This window comes from Melospiza melodia, chromosome 1 (assembly GCF_035770615.1).
Source record: "Melospiza melodia melodia isolate bMelMel2 chromosome 1, bMelMel2.pri, whole genome shotgun sequence".
In the NCBI taxonomy this organism is placed as follows: Eukaryota; Metazoa; Chordata; class Aves; order Passeriformes; family Passerellidae; genus Melospiza; species Melospiza melodia.
In genome coordinates, this window is record NC_086194.1 from 128374591 (window position 1) to 128393735 (window position 19145).

General features: G+C 41.5%; 1 protein-coding gene and 1 long non-coding RNA gene across 10 annotated transcripts in view; one reads left to right on the forward strand and one right to left on the reverse strand.

Annotated features, from left to right (window-relative positions):
* LOC134424266 (uncharacterized) overlaps window positions 1-1799 on the forward strand; it is an 84908-nt gene extending 83109 nt beyond the window's left edge. Inside the window, exon 3 of the long non-coding RNA XR_010029384.1 lies at window positions 1553-1799. This is a non-coding gene — a long non-coding RNA (uncharacterized LOC134424266). The remainder of the gene's footprint in view (window positions 1-1552) is intronic.
* The window catches only part of CHST9 (carbohydrate sulfotransferase 9), an 87538-nt gene extending 84177 nt beyond the window's left edge, over window positions 1-3361 (reverse strand). For 2 of the 9 annotated variants that reach the window (XM_063167798.1, XM_063167807.1), the window contains exons 1-2: window positions 1793-1933; window positions 1592-1692 (exon numbers count right to left, since the gene is read on the reverse strand). The gene's annotated coding sequence lies outside the window, so the exon portion shown is untranslated. Of the gene's footprint in view, window positions 1-106; window positions 459-1591; window positions 1693-1792; window positions 1934-2540; window positions 2588-3288 lie in introns of those variants that run through there. The other 7 variants (XM_063167843.1, XM_063167835.1, XM_063167827.1 and 4 more) reach the window with 7 other exon arrangements.
* Window positions 3362-19145: the final 15784 nt, after the last annotated feature.

Genomic DNA, 19145 nt, shown 5'->3' on the forward strand with positions numbered 1-19145 from the left:
ACTGAATTAATGAAAACAAAATGAGAAAAAGAATACAGAAAGCTACTGCAACTGCACAGTTTTGGGTATTTTTTGGTGTTTTTTATTTTCTTCCCTCCATCCTTACCTCAAGAAGCACTACATTTTCAGGTACCTCCACTGGAGTTATCATGGCAAGAAAATTTTGCAGTGAGGAATGTTCTGCTGGACACTGGCCCAGACTATCAGCTCAGTCAGTAGAAGGAAGCAAGGATATCTTCTCACTTCAACGCTCCCCCTCCTCCCTCACTTCTCATCTGTTAGCTCATGTCCTACTTCACACGCAGATGATCCTCCAGGATCACCTTTCCACTGCCCACATCTCAACTTTCTGGCTTCACAATGACTGGCGCACGGCAGAGCTCCGGCTCTGAACAATGCTTGCACAGTTCCTCATATCAGGCAGTACTACTTTTTGTTCTTGTTTATTACAGAGGTTGCTAGAAATAAACATACAGTATTTGCCATTTCCTATCTCCAAGCAAGTTAAGCTCGGAGTTTAACTTAACACTGAACCAACCAACCCCTCACCAAACACCCCCCAGATAAACAAAACAAAAGCAGACAACAAAGCCCAAACCAAACCAAAATTCCCATGAGGGAGTTCTTCCTGTCCATAGGAATTTAATAGGGGTATAGAAACAGCATATGGGCCCACTGTTACATCAGTCCTGCTGACATCTCAGCAACTTCTTCATCTGAAGAGTTGCTTATAAGAAGGCTGTGTAAAAGTATAATTGAAGACACCATCTGGCCTGCACAACTTTTATTACTGGCAATAACAGAAGATTACTACCTACCAACACTGCAAATCAAGTTAAGAGAATTCTGTAAGAGCTCCATAAGACACAAATAATGAAATATTTTTTATGAAATATAGAGGGATTTCTCTTCCAAGGAGAGACCTGTTTTCATCAAAGTGAGTATTCTTACTCACCCGCTGCCAATTATAAAACAATAAAGCCCCTTTAAAAAATAGAGCTTAAAATTTGGAAATTTTAATAGCAGTCAGGAAATTCCAAACATCAACATCACCAAAGTAACTTCCCACCCAGTCAACTTGTACATATTTAACATTTTTCAACCTCATTCTCCCTTGTTATATAGCGGACCACAATGTTGTTATAGCAATTACATTTTGTTTTAAATGTACTTCATAACATACAATATACTATACAAAATTAATAACATGGCAAAGAAAATATGGTTTGCATTTGATTTTGCCATTTTAATCTATTAACATCACTAGTTTCTCATTATCCTTTTGATATATTTCCAAAGGGAAAAAAAAATCCATTTTAATGAAACAAGGGGCATAAGTTAGAGTCTGCTTCTGAGGACACGCACACCATTTACCTGGTCCTGCTGCTCCACCATAAATCCTGCTAAACTTCAGAGCATGTAAGTTTAGTGCACATAGCAACTTGCCTCAGACACTTGCAGATTAATTTAAAGCTGCAGCTTTAGACAAACAAAAGTTATGCTTGTGTTAAGAACAGATAAATGCCAAGCTGACCTAGCCATCTGTATGCAGGTTGACACATCAGCATCATGGAAAGCTTTGGTTACTTACAGACAGCAGAGAAGACATGGAAAGCATCAGGTCTGGAACTTCACCAGTTCACCAGGATATTCAGTTTCAAGGGTTTCATCCTACAGCTGCTGGACATCTTGCTTCAAAAAGGAAAAATCATTATTATTGTCAGTAACATTTGCCAGTCAGGACTGAGAGACCTCAGCAGAAAAAGGCAAGTTCGGCATGCTTAGCTCTTACCTGTCTGTAGCACTCCTGGGAGTCAGCAAGCAGTCCCATGGAAGTCACCTGGATTTTGGGAAGTTAAACAAAAACACTGCTCACAAGACAGCAACTTGATGGCTCTCAGTCTTCTAACAGGATTATAGGTGGGATTTCTTCCCACTGTCAGGGTAAGGAACATCAGCAAAAGCACTGTGTCAAAGCCAGATCTTTCCTTTTTTGAACTGTTGAAATGATATGGTCTTGTTTACGGACTGCAGCGAACCGAGGGTCTATCAGCGTGCCAACAAGACTCGCAGCCTACCCCAGTCATTCACTCTACCGCTAGAAAACGCACAGGCAAAACACCAGTCCATTTTTTTTATTTTGGAGACGTGCCACGAATTCCCGATTCCCGCTGTGTGACGAAGGAGCGGGGTGTGTGCGGCTGTCGGGAGTCAGCAGAAAAGTTGCTCGGTGCGCGGCGCCGCAGCGGGGGCTCTGCGATCCCCTCAACTTCTGGGGACCCCGCAGCGCCTGGGGGCCGCTCCCGGCGCTGGAACCCTCGCCAGGGACACGCCGGGGCTGACCCTCATCCCGCAGGGCCGCTCCGCGCTGAAGGCTCCGGGTCGGCCCCGCCGCCGCCTCCGGCCCCGCCGCTCCGCGTCCCGGCGCCCGGGGCTGGGCGGTGCCGGGGCCGCGGGGAGAGACCCGGCCGCAAGCTCTCCCACCTCCCCCCGCCCCGGGTGGGTGCCCGGCGGCCGCCCCTCTCCTCACCTCTCCTCACCTCTCCTTACCTGCCCGCCGCTCCCGCCGCTCCCGGGAGGCGCTGCCGCCGCGGCGCCCCCACACACACAAACTTTGCCGGCCAAACTTCGGGGCCGGGCGGGCTGGGGAGGGGCCCCGGCGGGCAGGGACACCCCCGGGCGCAGCGGGCCGGTCCCCGCGGGCAGGTGAGTCCCCCCGGCCACCCCCGTGTCCGCCCGCGGCATCGCGCTCCCGCCCGCCGCCCGCAGAGAAGAGCTTTGCTCAAAGGTTTTGTTTGCTGCTGCATATCCAGGGGTAGCTCTCCCCGTGCTAGCGAATAAATATGTCTAAGCTGCCAGGTAGAGGCAACTCATAGCTTTAATTGGCTACTAAAACAAGTAGCGTAGAAACTTTATTGCCGTCTATGGGAAACAGGATGACAGAGAAAAATGCTTAATTAGTGCTTATTGGAGCTTCACGTGTGCCTTGCAAACCTTATCTGCTTATTGTGACAATAGACCAACCGTGTAGATAAATGGCATTATCTCTCTTTAACGGGAATATCGCTTTGCTTACATTTCTTCAGGGGAGTCCTTGAAGAAATAGCTCTTAGCCCTTGCTAAGGTGAGACAAGAACAGAGGAGTTCTGACTTTCCAAAGCCACGCTCAAACAACTTCTGTATTTGTCTCCTTTGGGCATTTCTCGGCAGGGTTGTGTTCCTAGAACTACCCCAGCAGACAGATACTTCTAAAATGCTTCCTAATTCACTGCCCCATTCTTCACTTACGGCATCGAGGCCTCTCCTGGAGTAACAGTATTGTAACCATTCATGTTTTTGCAACATCTTTTACTCCATCAGGTTTCAAATCATCTCACGCGCTGTTGAGACACACGCAGGGATCTCTTCCCAAGCAGAGCAGCACTGCCTTCGGCAGGAAGCTGAGCAACGCCCACCAGCCGAAATCCAGTGTTTCAGAGCAGAGGGTGGAGAGCTGGGTGCTGCTCAGATTTCCAAGGGGGGTTAACTAGGCAGAGAGTGTAATTACCCTGTCCAAAGCTTAGATGTTCGTTGAAAAGTGCTCCAGGATCTGCAACAGCCGTAGGCAGCCAAGACCTGAAGTGTGCAGGAGTATTCCCTTGGGTTTTCAATCCAGCCGCTAAACTGTCCTGCCCCTGCTTAGTTTGGGTTGAGTGACTACATATAACCTCACCGTGGTGCTGTACATTTTCTCTGGTTTATCTCACTTCAGGGTCTCCCTAGTCACAGTTCAGTATAGGAGCTAGCAGCTCAGAGAAAGCCTAGGGAGAGAAGATTTTTCCCTTAAACCCAATCATGGATCCATTTTAAAGTTCTAGTGAGTAATGACCATCCCTCACACCCGTAGCTTGTCTGGCTGCCTAGTAGAAGTTAAAGGGGAAGAAGGAGAGTGTGAAGTAAAATATGGCATTTTTTTGCTATTTCAGGAGAGTTGAGCATATTTCTCCTTTTAGACAACCTGGTAGGGATGTGATCCCAGGTTAACCATATGCCTTAACAACAAAAAATGCAACGTCATATTTAAATTATGGATCTATTAGTCCTTGATGGCCAGTGAGATTTTAGAGAAAAACAGCATGCCAACTGAATTTTAGTTTCCTGATGTAGTACACTCAGAAGATTGTAATGAAGGTCACTGAAGCTTCTAGTAAGGATATACAGATTAACTTTCTGGGTGTTGTAGATTTAATTTCACTCAGTAAGTACATGCATCAAGCATATTTCTTCAGATTGATCTACTCAGGCTGTATCCATCAACTAAATAAACTTATATATAACATTGAATAGATCAGATGTCTTTATTTTTATTTTTCCTCAGTTAATGGAATAAATTAATTGCTTTGGGATAAAGCCAAGTCTTAGTTAAAAAAAAACAACCAAACAAGAAAACCCCCAAACCACAAAGAACTCCAGACTAGTGCACTTAGTTTTGATAATACTTGCTCCACACAGATTGTCCTGGTGCAGAGGGTATAGTCCAGCTATTGATATAAGAATCTTTACCGGATTAAAGATTAAAAATTCAACATGCAGGTGAAATTAAACACTGGATTAGGAAGCTCATCAACTATGTAATTGTAATCAGCACCTTCTGAAGGCTGACATGTAGCAAAAAAGAAGCAAATTACAAAAGGGTGGCGGCAGTCTGTCTGTGGCAGCAGGGCTGATGTGAAGCCAGCACCTACATCAGAAACTCTGTTCTTGGCAGGTTTCTGCATGTTTCCCATGAATTCTGGTAGACAAGTAGCTCAAGAGTTAAAGAAGCAGCAGCATCCTCTGAAAGCAGTGAGACAGCAGCCAGGTGGTGATGCCTTCTCACAGGAACAGGAGCGGTCGGTGCACTTAGAGGAGAAAGGTAACCGGCTGTGAATCAAGACTGCAACCTGCCAAAAATTAGATGTCAATTTGCTGAAATAAAACTACCTTTACTCTGCAATAAGACCAATTTATGCTCTTTACACACTTCCTGTGCAGATTTTCAGGGACAGCCATTGAGGAAAGTATGGTGTGGATGGTAGGTAGGTAGGTAGGTTAGTTAGGTCGCAGTAACCCACACTCAGAGCTGCTTCTCCATGGACTGTGCACTGTGTATGGCCCCTAAATTTGTGGGTGCTCAAACCATGGGGCAGAAACCATATATATCATTGCTGTAATGTGTTAAGAAACCTCCCTCACTTGCTGAAATTTCCACCCAGCCTAGGTTTCCACTTTTCATTTTTCAAAAATTTCTGCAAAGCTAGCACAGCCATCTACACAGATACACACATTTCAAGGAGTCAGAATTTGAGATTCTTATGTTTGAAAAATAATTTAATATAAAGGCCCTGGCTCATGTAGCAGGGCCTGTTTGGCTTGATCTTTTTCCAAAGGGGAAGGAATAGACCTTCAGAGGAATTTTTAGATTAGCCAAATTCATTCCAAGTGCTGTTATCATTTGCTGCACTGACTTCTAGGACGGGCCACACTGGCACAGTTTCAGTGTGTTATATATAAATATAGAGCCTATTAAACAAGGCTTTGGTGATTAAAAACGTTTTATCATTATGAAGGTGTCTTTTGCTCCAGGGTACAAACTATTCAGCAAGAAGTTTCATTTTATTTCCTTGAGCTTTTTTCGTTTTCAGCTAATTAGCTAGAAATACACCACCTAAAATATTCCCCTTTCCTCAGTCAGGAGGCTAAAATTTGCCTCTACCAAGCATTGCTATAGGGCATTTGCTTTGTTCTTTAAAAAAACTACTAGCAACTAGGTATAAAATTCACTTGCTCAGTAACTGGTATGCCGGGGTAATTATCACAGCTTTTCTAACCAAGCTGTGTGCTCGTTCAAAAATATTAGGCAATTCAAAATGTCTGTGGTTCTACAGCTATTACAAAGTTTTGTTTTTAAGCAGTCTCCAAAAACTTGACTTAAACACTTCAATGAGTTGACTGTGAAGCTATTTTATCCTAATGGGCTCCTGTTCTCAGAAGACAGCCAAAAGTAAACAGTAGCAGCAATTGTTTTTTTTTCTAAAGGTTGGTACATTATCTTACTCCAATTCCAAAATGTTCTTCAAATAGCAGATACTAGTCTGTGAAGTGCTGCAGGGCTACAAAATGCCTTAGGATATCCTGAAAAATTTATTTCTGAAAAAAAAGGTGAACTAATTCTGTGTTTGAGTGACTGGTGAGGAATTCCACTAACAGGTGTGAATGGAAAGGTGGAGATTAGCTCTCCTTCTCTTACTCCCTCTGCCCTAGCTCTGGATGAACAGGTTTATGTGAGTATTCACGCTGTTATATGATGCATTTGTATCTTAGAGGAGGTATGTCCAGTTTTACAGGCTCCATGCATAGAGCCTTTCCAAGACAAGACTGGACAGACCCCTGAGCATCCTGGCCTGACCCCACGGCTGACCCACTCATGTGCGGCAGGTGGGACTGCAGGTTTCCTGTGATCACCTCCTGTGGGAGTTGTCCTGTGCTGCCTTCCTGGATAACCCATCTAAAATCAGGAGGTCACACTTTGCCCAAAGTGGTCTCATCTCACTACAGAAACAAGTTTTGAATGCCTTTTACAGAATTACAGAGCACAAATGCATTAACGAGGTCCTTAATTCTGTTGAAATGTGGTTTGTAAAGGAGGAAGTTCCTCTGAAAAAAAAAAAAAAAGCCTGTTCTTCCAGGCTTTTGCAATATGTTTGTAAAAGCTGTGTAACATTGTAATTTCTAGTTTGTCTCATTCTAGAGAAGAGGAAAGATTCATCTTTGTTCTACCAAATAATACTTGATTATGGTGCCTCCTGGAAGAGAATAGCCTATTGTACCAGAGCACTAAGCTGGGAGACAGTTTCTTTGGTCTTTCAGTTTTTGGTATCAAAGTGGCCACACAAAATGAGTTGAAAAAAAACCCTTAACTGTGTGATTTAAATGCTTTAAAAGCATCCATAAAGATCTTGAAGGTGATGTTCTTGTCTTCCAATTTTCACTAAGGGGTACTGCTGATCATCTCCATCCTCACTGTGGTGTCTGGATTTCTCAGCTACAACTGACTGCTCTTAGATATTACAAACACTGAAAAAAAAACCTTACAAAAACCTCTTTTAGACCAATTTTACTATCTTTCACATGACTACTAAATGTCAGAGAAGTAAATTCTATATGTTGTCCTTTGGTCTCTACACATCCCCTGAATGTGAGACAAACAAAATTCCCTTATTCCCAACACCATGCTTGACAGTACAGAGTTCTGCACTAATTCAACATCTGTTGACAAGCTGTCTATATAAATCGACAGAGAAACAAACTGATTAATGAAACTGGGGGTACCTGCAAAGTAATTCACAATCTGTTGAATCAAGACACCATACCAGTAAATATGTAATTCCAATGCTCTGGTTCCTCTTGCACCCTAAAATACCAGGAATAAAAAGCAGAAATACAGTGACATGACAGTCTGGCAGTTGTCCTGAAGCTAAAGGAGGACTGAATGAAATAAAACAGGATGTTTTTTTCCTTCACCAGTATCAGCATTGTGTTGAATGTTTGCATTGCTTATTAAGACCAATGGACATATCCTGAACCCATTCTGACAGCTTGGAATCAAACACTGAGCAAATTATGACATTATGGTACTCATATATGCCAGGAATAAAAAAGTTCCTGAGAAATTCTGGGACCAATGAAGGTGGAAAGTAGAATAAATACTAGGCAGACTGACACAAACGTAGTATTTAAGAGACAGCAAAAGAACTAGAGATTAAAACATTATCTAAAATCTCATGTGAACATTAGTTCCAAGTGTTTGGTTGTTGTTTAATTGTTCACATATGGCCAAGTAGTGTCCCATGCTTTTGCACCTCCACAAGGTTTTATTACAGTGTCAGTCCAAGGAAAATGAGGTCAAATATTCTATACTGGATATAGGACACATGCTGGCCAGCCTAAGATTTGCAAGAAATTTTACTGCTTATCAGAGACCTCCCTTTAGCTAGAAGCTGAGGTACATATAAAACAAAAGACAGTTTTTGGGGGCACAACTGAAATGCTTAACCTATTATTGCCTATTTTATACAAAAAAATATTCTCACAGCTGGGTTTTTAGATGAAGATTTTTCACTGAGAAAGTAGTGATTGCTCTGGTGGGTCATCTTCTTTCAGATACAAAATTTTAGTCTAACTAAAACTGTGTTAATGTGGGTAAATCTGCTGGCAGTATTTGGTGGAGTTGACCATTAAGTGGTGCTCTTTAACATAAGATCTAGCAGGGTAGATAAGGCTGCACATCTCGTTCTCTTAAGCCTTTTGCTAGCCATGTCATTGTTTAGAATTGTGCTCCTCATTCTGAGAATATCCTCATGAATTTAAAACTCTTCATTAAGAATGGGATATGAGATGGATTTGGGAATCAGCAGCATGCATGGGCAATAAAACTCTGCATCTTCATTACAGCATGATCAAGCTTTCCAAACACTAAAGGGTATAACTTCACACACTAAATGGAAGAGTAGCCTGGGAAAACTAACATGCCTCTAATGTTGGACTGTTCAAAGAGAAAGAGATCTGGAAAAGCTGTGTCAGTTCAGGCTGGGAACTAGGCTTGGAGCAATTCTGGAAACGTGAGTAATGGCAGAAAATTCTCTAGCCAGCGGCATTTCCCTCCTGTCACATACCCACAGACATTTCTCCTGCCCTCAGGCCCCACTGCTGCAAAAAAAAAAAAAAAAAAGAAAAAGCAAGTGAATGCCATGATGGAGCCTCAGGATCATAAAATCCTAACACATCTCACAGGATTCCTGCTAATTTCCCTTGGCTCGGCTCAACTCAACTGTATATCAACCATGCTCTCCAGGATTTGGCTTACTTTCTCTCAGTAATGAGGTTTCACAGGAAGGTTTTTCTTTATTTTTGGGAAACTTTTCCTCATAACCAATATAGTTTATTTCATGTGCTTTTCTTCTTGCTCTTTTCCCAAAGGACACAGGATAGTTCACTACCTTTTTTGTGAGAATGTTACATGGTAAATGCCTACCAAGGAAACCATTGCTCACAGCACATTTTTCCTTTAATAGGAAGCAATCATCCTTCATCCTATGTTTGAATTCTGCAATGAATTTATCTCACTCATTAATCCAGTGCCAGCCACCTTCTTTCTGTCTCTGTCTCATTGTAACTTGCTGAAAAAAGGTGACTTTCTCAAAGATGCTTTAAATTACCCATTCTCCAGGACTTTTTTTAAGCTTTACTAAAGTCATCTTTTCCAGATGGCATCATAATTTCCTACCCTCCCATCTTCGGAATGAAATGTAAGAGCACTTAATAAGTAACTTGGGGCAGATCATGAACTTCCACAAATACATTCATGCAGTGCTTTCATTGCTAGAGACTGCTACTCCACATCTGGAGAGGGGAATGTGAGGGGCTTGCATGACAATATCTGGGGGCAGGGGGAGGCAGGTTACAGGGATGGCTTCTGTGAGAAGCTGCTAGAAGCTTCCCCCATGTGTGACAGGGCTGGTGTCAGCCGGCTCCAGGACAGACCCACCACTGCCCAAGGCTGAGACCATCAGTGACAGTGACAGCACTTCTGGGGTAACAGAGTTAAGAAGGGGAAAAAAGTTACTTCACAGGAGTAGGTTGTAGCTGGAAAACAGAGAAGGGAGAATATGTGAGAGGAACAACTCTTCAGACTTCCAGGTCAGTGCAGAAGAAGGGGGAGCTGCTCCAGGCACCAGAGCTGAGATTCCCCAGCAGCCCGTGGTGCAGATCATGGTGAGGCAGCTGTGTCCCTGCTCCCATGGAGATCCATGGTGGAGCAGAAATCCACCTGCAGCCCGTGCAGAACCCCACACCAGAGCAGGTGGATGCCTGGAGGAGACGGTGACCCCATGGGAAGCCTGTGCTGGAGCAGCCTCCTGGCAGCACCTGTGGAAACATGGAGAGAAGCCCACACTGGAGCAGGTTTGCTGGCAGGACTTGTGACCCTGAGGGACATATTCTCAGGTGGCTTTCCCAGCACACACCTGATCTGGGCTGCACAAATGGAGGGGTTGTTTATACTTGTCGTAAGTATTTTTTTTTTAAATGTGTGCTTGGGAATTTAATCTGATTTTGGAAATGGAAAAGCATTAATGTTTCTGTTTTGTAATTTTTGGGATTATCTAATTACTATAGGAAAACAGCTAAAGAATAAACAAAGCAGCCTGTTATTCTCTTGTTTGCTTTACAAATAAATGCTCTGCTTTGTAATTATTCCTTTAAACCTAAATGCTTAAGTACAAAATATGTTGCTTAGGAAAACTTTACAGTCATCATGACAAATATTTGACAGTACTTGTAGAACTAAAACACAGATACCACTATTTATTTTATTGTTTATAAACTGTGAAGTTTTGGTCAGTAGAGCTGGAAGTCTTTTTATTTTAATATTCAACAGGAGCAAGAAAGGTGGGCCCTGTACACACATGGGAGCATCCTTGACCAAACATTAGTTGGTTGTCATCAAACTATTTTTTGATTGTATATGTTAAAGTCAACACATGTGCAAGTCTGTATGTATACATGATGCATTTATATCCAAGTCTTTCTGCATCTGTGTGTTCCATTGCCAAGATTTGCAAGTCATCTACAAAGAGCTTAGCTTATAAAAACAATTGAAACTTCCAGCAGTGAATTAAAATAGCAGGAGTTTTTGTTTGTTTTCTTTAATCTCAAATTGGTGTGAGGTGCACAGTTGCTGCTTGTGTCAGTGTAACAACACTGACTGCCAAGTTATGTTTTCAAAAGCAAATAGATTGAAGTAGTCAGGATTTTCAGGATCATCTGCAGTTAAAAAAAATCCGTATGTTAGGTAGCTTACAGGGAAGCCATTATTAGCAAATCCCACAGACTCCCTGCTGTCAGAAGTCCATACATGGCACAGAAGCAAATGCATTCTCTCACTAAAGCTTGGATTTATTAACCTAGAAGTTCAGAGCTCCACAACATGAAACTTCTGTTGTGTCTGCAGCCATATTTTTCACCTGTGATTCCTCTTCTCCTGGTCCAGAACCTAAACAAAATTACTGCCACATCCCTTCTTCCAGATGGACTAACTTGCCAGCTACTGGTAGCCAGCTGTGAAATAACCAGTTTTATAGAGTGGGCAGCTCCCAAGCCATCAAAAGGAACTAAGAAGATGGAAAAATTCAGGCTCCCACTGAACTACCAACCTTACTTTCTCCAACTGCTACATTGGGATGGAGTGGAGAAGAGAGGTTTTAATAGAGGAAATAAATTATATTTGGCAAATGAGATAGTTTTTTTCTTCAGATAATATTTTCTTTCTAAGTATCTGCACACATGCTTTTAGAGTATATTTTTAATATAGGGGTAATTTATCCTCTATAGGCAGTCAGAATAAATGAGTTGACAGAGTTTGCTCAGGCCTCCTCATCCCCAGTAAGTGTATGCATAGTGCTGTAATACTATTCTGGGTCTGCAGTCTGAAGTTACAATTTCCATTCTTCCACCCTACTGGCAAAATGGGGCATCTCATTTATCTACATCAGATCATGGTTTGCAATTGCTCGATCAACTTCAAATAAAATGTAGGAAACTCACCTTGTAACATAAGTGTTTCTTGTATTCAGCACCTGCCTTCATTATGGTGCATTCTGTAGCAGCTGCCTGTAAAGATTACATTGTATAGAAAAAGAGGCTTCTAAGCCGTCAAAGAAGACTGAATTCAATCCTTTAAGAAGATGATGAGAGCACGAAACCTGGTCATTTTCAATAGCTGAATTACAACACCTTTCAGGTATTACACTTGCCCCTGAACATCCTTTTTCATTTCTGCATTGTTATGTTCACACTTTTTGCTTCACTGTCTTTTCTTCCCCTAGCTCAGTGTTAGAAAGGCAGACCTGCCACCATTACCTTTGTCACCACCACCACCACCACAAGATGGGATAATTTGACAGCAAAAGCTGCTGTATCAAGTACACACAATTTAGTATCCTGAAATGAACAGATAAAGTGTATTCTCTATCTGTCTCATGTATGGTAGAATACAGTGTATGGGTAGGTTCAACATTCAGACCAAATGGCTCACTTCTAGTCACCAGCAACACAAAGACTGATGCTTTATAACAAACATTTTCCCTCTAAATGTGATAATGAAATATCTTGTATTCCAAAAATACACAGTTTTGCATTTGAGGTTTTATTAAGCCCTGATCAGAGCATGTCAACGATTTCACATTTCTGATTTTTTACTGTGTACAGTGATCTTGTAAATCAGCACAAGTATTCTTAAGTGTTTGCACACAGCTATTGCAAAAGCTATGGGGAGCACATGTCATGGCAAAAGTAGCAGTTTATGGTGCTGGGAGAATGAGAACCTGTTGCCAGCTAAGAGCTTCTAATGGTTACAGGTAAGGCATTTTGTTCTGACATGTCTGCGCTCTCCTGCATGAGCATGAGTAGCTGTCAGGTTAATGCTGCCAAAACCTTTGGGAGAAGAGTCCTGAGGCCAGAGATGGCTGTGTCTCACTGCCATCACCCAGCCCAGCATCCTCCTCCACATTCACAGAGACCAAGTCACTATTTCCACAGCAGCCACTGCAATTCCTTGCTACATCCTCTTTGGGAGCACCTAGATCTTTATCTGTTTCTCAGAGGGAGTGTAAGCCCAGCTGATGCTGTGACTATTCAGAATTTCCCTTTAGCTGTTGTCAATCCCTTTCTCAAGCAGTGAAGGAAGAGATCCTCAGGCTCTCTCCCATGAGGTAGCAGCCAGCCGGGAAGCCGGTGTAAAAAGTTTAGAGTTTACTATTACACCTAACTATCAAATGCTAAGTGCTTAATGGAACTGCAAGGGAAAAAGTATTTTAACTGTGAATAACTAACCCCACATTTAATCATCCCTGTGTAAATCTGCAGGATCCCTTCTGAGTCTGACAGGACAGCCCTAGAATTACCTCATTTAGCAGAGCCCCGCATAAGAAATGGGGAGCATGCTCAGGAGGACAGTGTCTTTATCTAAAGGTTAAGGTATACAAAAAGATTTCAGGAGCTTGAGGAAGAAAATTAGTGTGTGAACATGAAAACCTGAGGAAGGAATGATGAAATTAATTACCAGACTAAAGGGAAAATGAAGAAGCATGAAGAAAAACAATTAGTAGTTGAAAATGCTCTTGAGTCCAGTAACCTTGGAGAATGCATTGAGCTAGTGGTTGCTGCCACTTTAGGCAATTATTGGATATCATATAAACCTTTTTTCAAACAAAGACAGAATTGTTTATGTTTTAGGAAGCAGCCATCAATAGTGAAATTAAATATCTGAATGAATGCGGGAGCATGTTCTAATAAAACATGAAGGAAGTAATCAGGGAAGATTATCTGTCTTGCCAGTGCGATATTTAGCAGTGATAAAAAAGAAACTTCTTGCCAATGTACTTTCCTTTTTGCAAGCTGATCATATATAGTATAATATTAAATGGCAGAGACTCATAAAGAGTTTAAATGCTTCTCTGCAGGACAGAGCTGGAGACAAGCACAAAACTGAGATTTATATTAGATTACTAAAATGGTTACTCTTAATGCCAAACCAGGGTATCCTGGGATCGGCAATAACTTCCCATGATTGCTCAGAGCAGCCTATAGTCATGCAGCTGACCTGAATTGGAGTCTGATGAGTTGCAGAGAAGCAAGGTTTTGCACCCTGGACTAAAGGAAAGCATCGCTTGACCAGCCCAGGACAGAAATTCAGCACCCACTTGCAACCCACTGATCTTTTTTTCCCTGTCCCCAGGGGGAAAAAGGAATTATGGCAGGGCCCACCTACAAAATGTTGCCTCTGTGTGGAGGTTCCTGGTACAAATTCCCATGCAGAGAGCTAAAAAGGAGGTCACTGCTTGCAATTGCAACCTTACGCTGTATCCTGGATAGAAATAACACCCAGAGACTGAGCACAGCCTCGCCTGCTACTGTAGCTCAGCAGATGGAGGAGCTGCTAAGCTTAGCTTGCAGGATTGAGAAATGGATTTTTTCTTTTATGAGCAAAACCATGTGCAGATGAGCTAAGGATCACCTACAGATCACAGAAATAAAATCTATTATGTAGCAAATTTTTAGGTCAACATGTCACTCTGTTCTCTCATCTCTTTTCTGCTTATTTTATTCCAGTAACTTGTCTGCTTGCTTTTCTGCTGCACTCCAGAACTTAATTTTAGCAATTGGAGTTGGTGGGCCTTGCTCAGAAAGCCTCCCAAATTTACTATTGCTCATCTTTAATGAGACAGCTTAAGACAGACAGCACAATATATTTGCTTATAATTTCACATGGTTTTCCTGTGCTTTTATTGTAAGTGGAATTTGTATCAAAACCCAAAAATATACCATAGAAGCTTGTGTCAAAGCTTTACTGTGAAGCTTTGATGCCAACATCTGCTTCTCCTGCTTCTTCTTTTTCCTGAAATATCTAAGGGTATTTTAACAGTTTCAGATATTGCACACTTTGTACTTAAATTCTAATAACTTAGAACACCCAAGTTGCTACCATGAGATGGTGACCATTTTAGCTACCATTTAGTTACCATTTAGTTAACCATCTCCACACCTCTAGGCCCATTAGATATAAATCTGTTAGAATATCTAGGCAGGGCCCTAAATCCCTGAAATACCAACAGAACAACTTTTCTGATATGACGCCTTCAGACTAAATCTTGGTATTTACCTTAATGGCTAATATAATTATTACAGTGATCTGCATGAGTGAATTTTTCATTTGCATGAAGAAAGCTGTCTTTGTGTCCATTTGCTTTTTTGTTTTAAATTAACATTTTCTCTAAATTGACCAGAACATTAAAATTGGTTATCATGGGCCAAATTTCTGTATTAAAGAAAAAAAGATTAAGTACAGCTAGAGAGAGCTTTGTGTGTACTGTGTACCCACAGAGGGAGCAAATGTTGTATTTATTTGGTAATCTTTAAAGTACAGAGCAGGTTGCCTTCTGAGTATAGCCATTACAATTTATGATTTCTGCCATACTATATATTGATTTCTCTATCTTAAGAATCAGCACCTTTCCCTGTTGATTGAATTCTAATTATTCACTCCATGGTTACATTGATTTTAACAGTCTTCTGGACAATTTTGGGCCAGGTTGGTTTCAAATTACACAAGATGAATTCGTCATGACTATTGATATACAAACTTCCTTTCTCCAGCAACTTGAAAAAGAAACAAACTGCTTTCTCTCCCTTCTGCACAGGCCAAACTTGTGTCATACTCACTTGTACTGTAGCAGTCAGCTGGCCTTAGCCTGTACCTCATGACAACTCTGGGGAGAAAAGGCAGAAGAGCAGAGTTAATTTTGTTTGTCTGAACCCAATGATGGTTATGTCTGTAGTGGATGGTGATTAACTGTACTTTTCATATATTTCATCAAAGACCAGAAAATCTTCTACCTGCATGTTACATCCAGGTGCTGCTTGGGTGTTATGGGCCCACCTTTACTCCCTGGAATCATGAGGCATGGATGATGGGCACCAAAGTGCCCATTTCAGCCATCTGGGATTGTCCCAGACTTCTCTCCCTGCTCCCAGGGCCCCTCTCTCAGTGAAATGTACCCCTGCCTGGCTAATGCACATACAGGAATGGGCATTTGCATAAATGGATACTACAGCCTGACTTTTGTAATTATGTTTAAGGAATCCTTTTTGGCCTCATGGTTTTATTTCCACTTACCTTGGGCAATGACTCCCCCCTCTTTTGAGTTATTGCTATATAAAGGAATATTCAATATTCAGTCAGGTTGAAAGCTACTGATTACATTAATCAGCTTTAATAGGATGTGTTATTAGATCTTGAATTATCTATAGATCAAATATATGATCAATGGCAGCCTTTAAATATTTCCAAGTCAATATTTCCAGAGATTTATTCATTCAGAAGGGCCTAGAAGTGTTTTACAACTGAAGGTTCAGATTCTACTCGCCGGCTTTATTTAGCCCTCACTTTCTTTCCTCTAAAGTTTGTTAATTTGGATCCTGAAGTTGTGGTGCCAAAAATGGTTGAAGCAGTAAGATATAGAATAATGGAATAATTTAAATTGGAAAAAACCTTTAAAATCATCAAGTCAAATAGTTAACCCAGCACTGCCAAGTCCACCATTAAACCCTATCCTAAGCATCTTATTTATAAGACTTATAAATACCTTCAGAGATATCAGTCCCTTAACAATCTGTTCCAGTCCTTGGTAAATCTTGCATTGAAAAAATTTTCCTAATATCCAATCTAAAACTTTCTTGATGTGACTGGAGGCCATTGCCTCTTGTCCTATTTCTTGTTACTTGGGAGAAGAGCCTACCCCCACATAACTACAGCCTTCTTTCTGGTAGTTGCAGAGAGCAGTAAGATCTTCCCCATCCTCTTTTTCTCCAGGCTACACAACCCAGCTCCCTCAGCCACTCCTTGCAAGGCTGGGGCTCCAGAGCCTTGACCAGTTCCCTTACCCTCCTCTGGATATCCTCCAGCCTCTCTATGTCTTGTAAGGAGGATTGAACAAAATTCAACATGTGGCCTCACATGTGCTAATTACAGGGGGACAATCACTGCCCTGGTCCTGGACACATTATTTCTGATACAAGCCAGTGCATTTCTTGGCCAAAACAACACTGGCTCATGTTCAGATGGGTGTTGATCAGCACCCCTGAGGCTTTTTACTTCAGATAATTTTCCAGCCACTCTTCCCCCAGCCTGCAGCTCTGCATGGAGTTGTTGTGACCCAAGCGCAGCACCCAACATTTTGCCCTTTCAGCCTCATACAATTGGCCTCAGCCCATCAATCCAGCCTGTTCAGATCCCTCTGTAGAGCCTTCCTGCCCTCCAGCCCACCAGCACTCCCACCCAAGTTGGTGCTTTCTGTGAACTCACTGGTGGTTATTAAACAGCACTGAGGAGCATCTCTTGTGACTGGTCACCAACTGGATTTAACTCCACTCATCACCACTCTGGCCTGGCCATCCAGGTGCCTTTTTTACTCACTGAAGCATTCCTCATCCAAGCCATGAACAACCATTTTTTCCAGAAGAATACTGTGGAGAATAGTGTCAAGGCTTCACCAAAGTTGTAGCTAGCCAACATCTGCGGTGTTTCTCTTGTCCACTAAGTGGGTCACACTGTCCTACAAGGGGACAAAGTTAGCCATAGTCTGCAAGTTCAGACTATATCTGATGCTTTTATGTTTATATATAAACTACTAGATGCACTATTAATGCATTTCCACTGTGTTTTCAAGCTCACTTTGGGATAAGACATGGATATGGCCCTGTCTGCTCGCACCACTATCATACCCATGGGAGGGAAGTGGGATATGCAGAGCCCAGCCAAGTTGTGTCCCCACAGTTCTGATCTTGTCCCTGTGCCCCAAAAGGATTCAACTCCTGCCCTGAGCCTGCTGCCCTTCTGAGATGGAGTTGAGCCTGCTCTCTGCTGGAAGAAATGTGACTCTGGAGTACAATTTTCAGTGTAAACGGTAGAATTGTGGGTGCATTAGAGCAAAAAGAAATTAATGGAGAAAATTAAATCAGATGATGATTTTACAGCACACATCCATTGTGCATTCAGATATCACCCACTTCACTACATGTACCCATTCTAGAAGTAGCAAACAGAAGTTTTACTGCAATGACATGCTGTTTTCTTTTCTAATGAGGAAATGAACAATGAGTTATCCTCCTTTAACCTTGCATGTAGAAAATAAGTCCAGCAGGCAGGAGAGTTTGATGATTTAAGATGTTATTTTCTAAATGATAAAGCTTCCTGTGGAGATGAATTTTCTTACAATCTCTGACAAACTATCTGGTGATTACTGTGATAAGAGTAGTAAATGATCTAAAAATATGTATATCATCTTTTGAAGTAGAAAGGAAGTTTTACATGAGTTCTTTAAATCCCAGAGCAGAGCTGTTTGTTCTCTGTTAGGATAAACACATCATGTTAAGGTTTACCCTGAGCAGCCTAGCAGAAAATAATCTGCATAAATAGATAAAAATTTATCAAACAATGAATAAAAGATTCAAACAGAAAATATATTTTCTTTTGTTTCTAAGAGGTGTAAAAAGAACAAAATTACCAGGCTATTTCTTTTCCCTTAAAATCTTTTTATAGATAATGGTGAACAGATGATTCTGTCAAACTTCACTTGCGATGCATTCAAGACAAGATAATATCATCATCCATCTTCTTGATGAGCCTCATCATTTTATCTTCAGTCTGAATCCTGGAGAAAACTTAACAAGCTCTACACATCTCTTCATTTAAAAATTATGGTTGAAGGAGAGAAAATGTTTAAGGTCAAGCTTCTAAGCTACCATCTGGCGCTCATTTAAAAATTGCCAAGAACATCTGCCACTACTGCATATGCCTAAGACAAAACTTAGCCAACATCACCTTTTCTTTTAAGGACAAAATCTTAGAGTCATGTGAGCATTGTCTGAAGTGCCTTTCTGCCAGCAGTCAGAATTTAGCAGAAATTTAGTGGTTTGACAATCCATTTGACCTTTTAATAGATAAGGGCAGTTCTGTGGTTCACAACAGCGAGTTCACCATCTAAAAGCCTGGTTTCGCAAACAGTCACTTACAACTTTGCAAGACACATCAAAAGTATTGGGGGTGGGGTAGAGGGGTATCCCCTGACTGATGAGAGCTGAAATGCAGTTATTTGGTAGTAAAAAAAACTCCCATAGCTCCCATTTTTGAAGCCACCCCTCTGCTTTGGCTCTCAGGTTGCTGAAGGCAGTATTTTTGGGAAGTGTTGTAAGTGAAATATGAATGCAGACACTTAAGAGCTAAATAAAACACGTCCTCAGAGATGGGTATAATATTCTCTAAACTTTTATAACAAAATGAAAAGATGTAAAAATCTGAAAAACATATGGCATACAAGGTCTAATTTCTCAGATAAAGCTCTGTGTCGTTATTAATATTTCAAGATATATCAAATCCCACTGGCTATTAATTCCTTACATTGGGGAAAATGTTTAGAGTCTTAAAAATAGTGTAAGGATGCTATTCTTTATTCACGTGCATGAATTCTTAGTAGCAAGAAGTAGATAGGAGATGAAGACCTGTATAACTA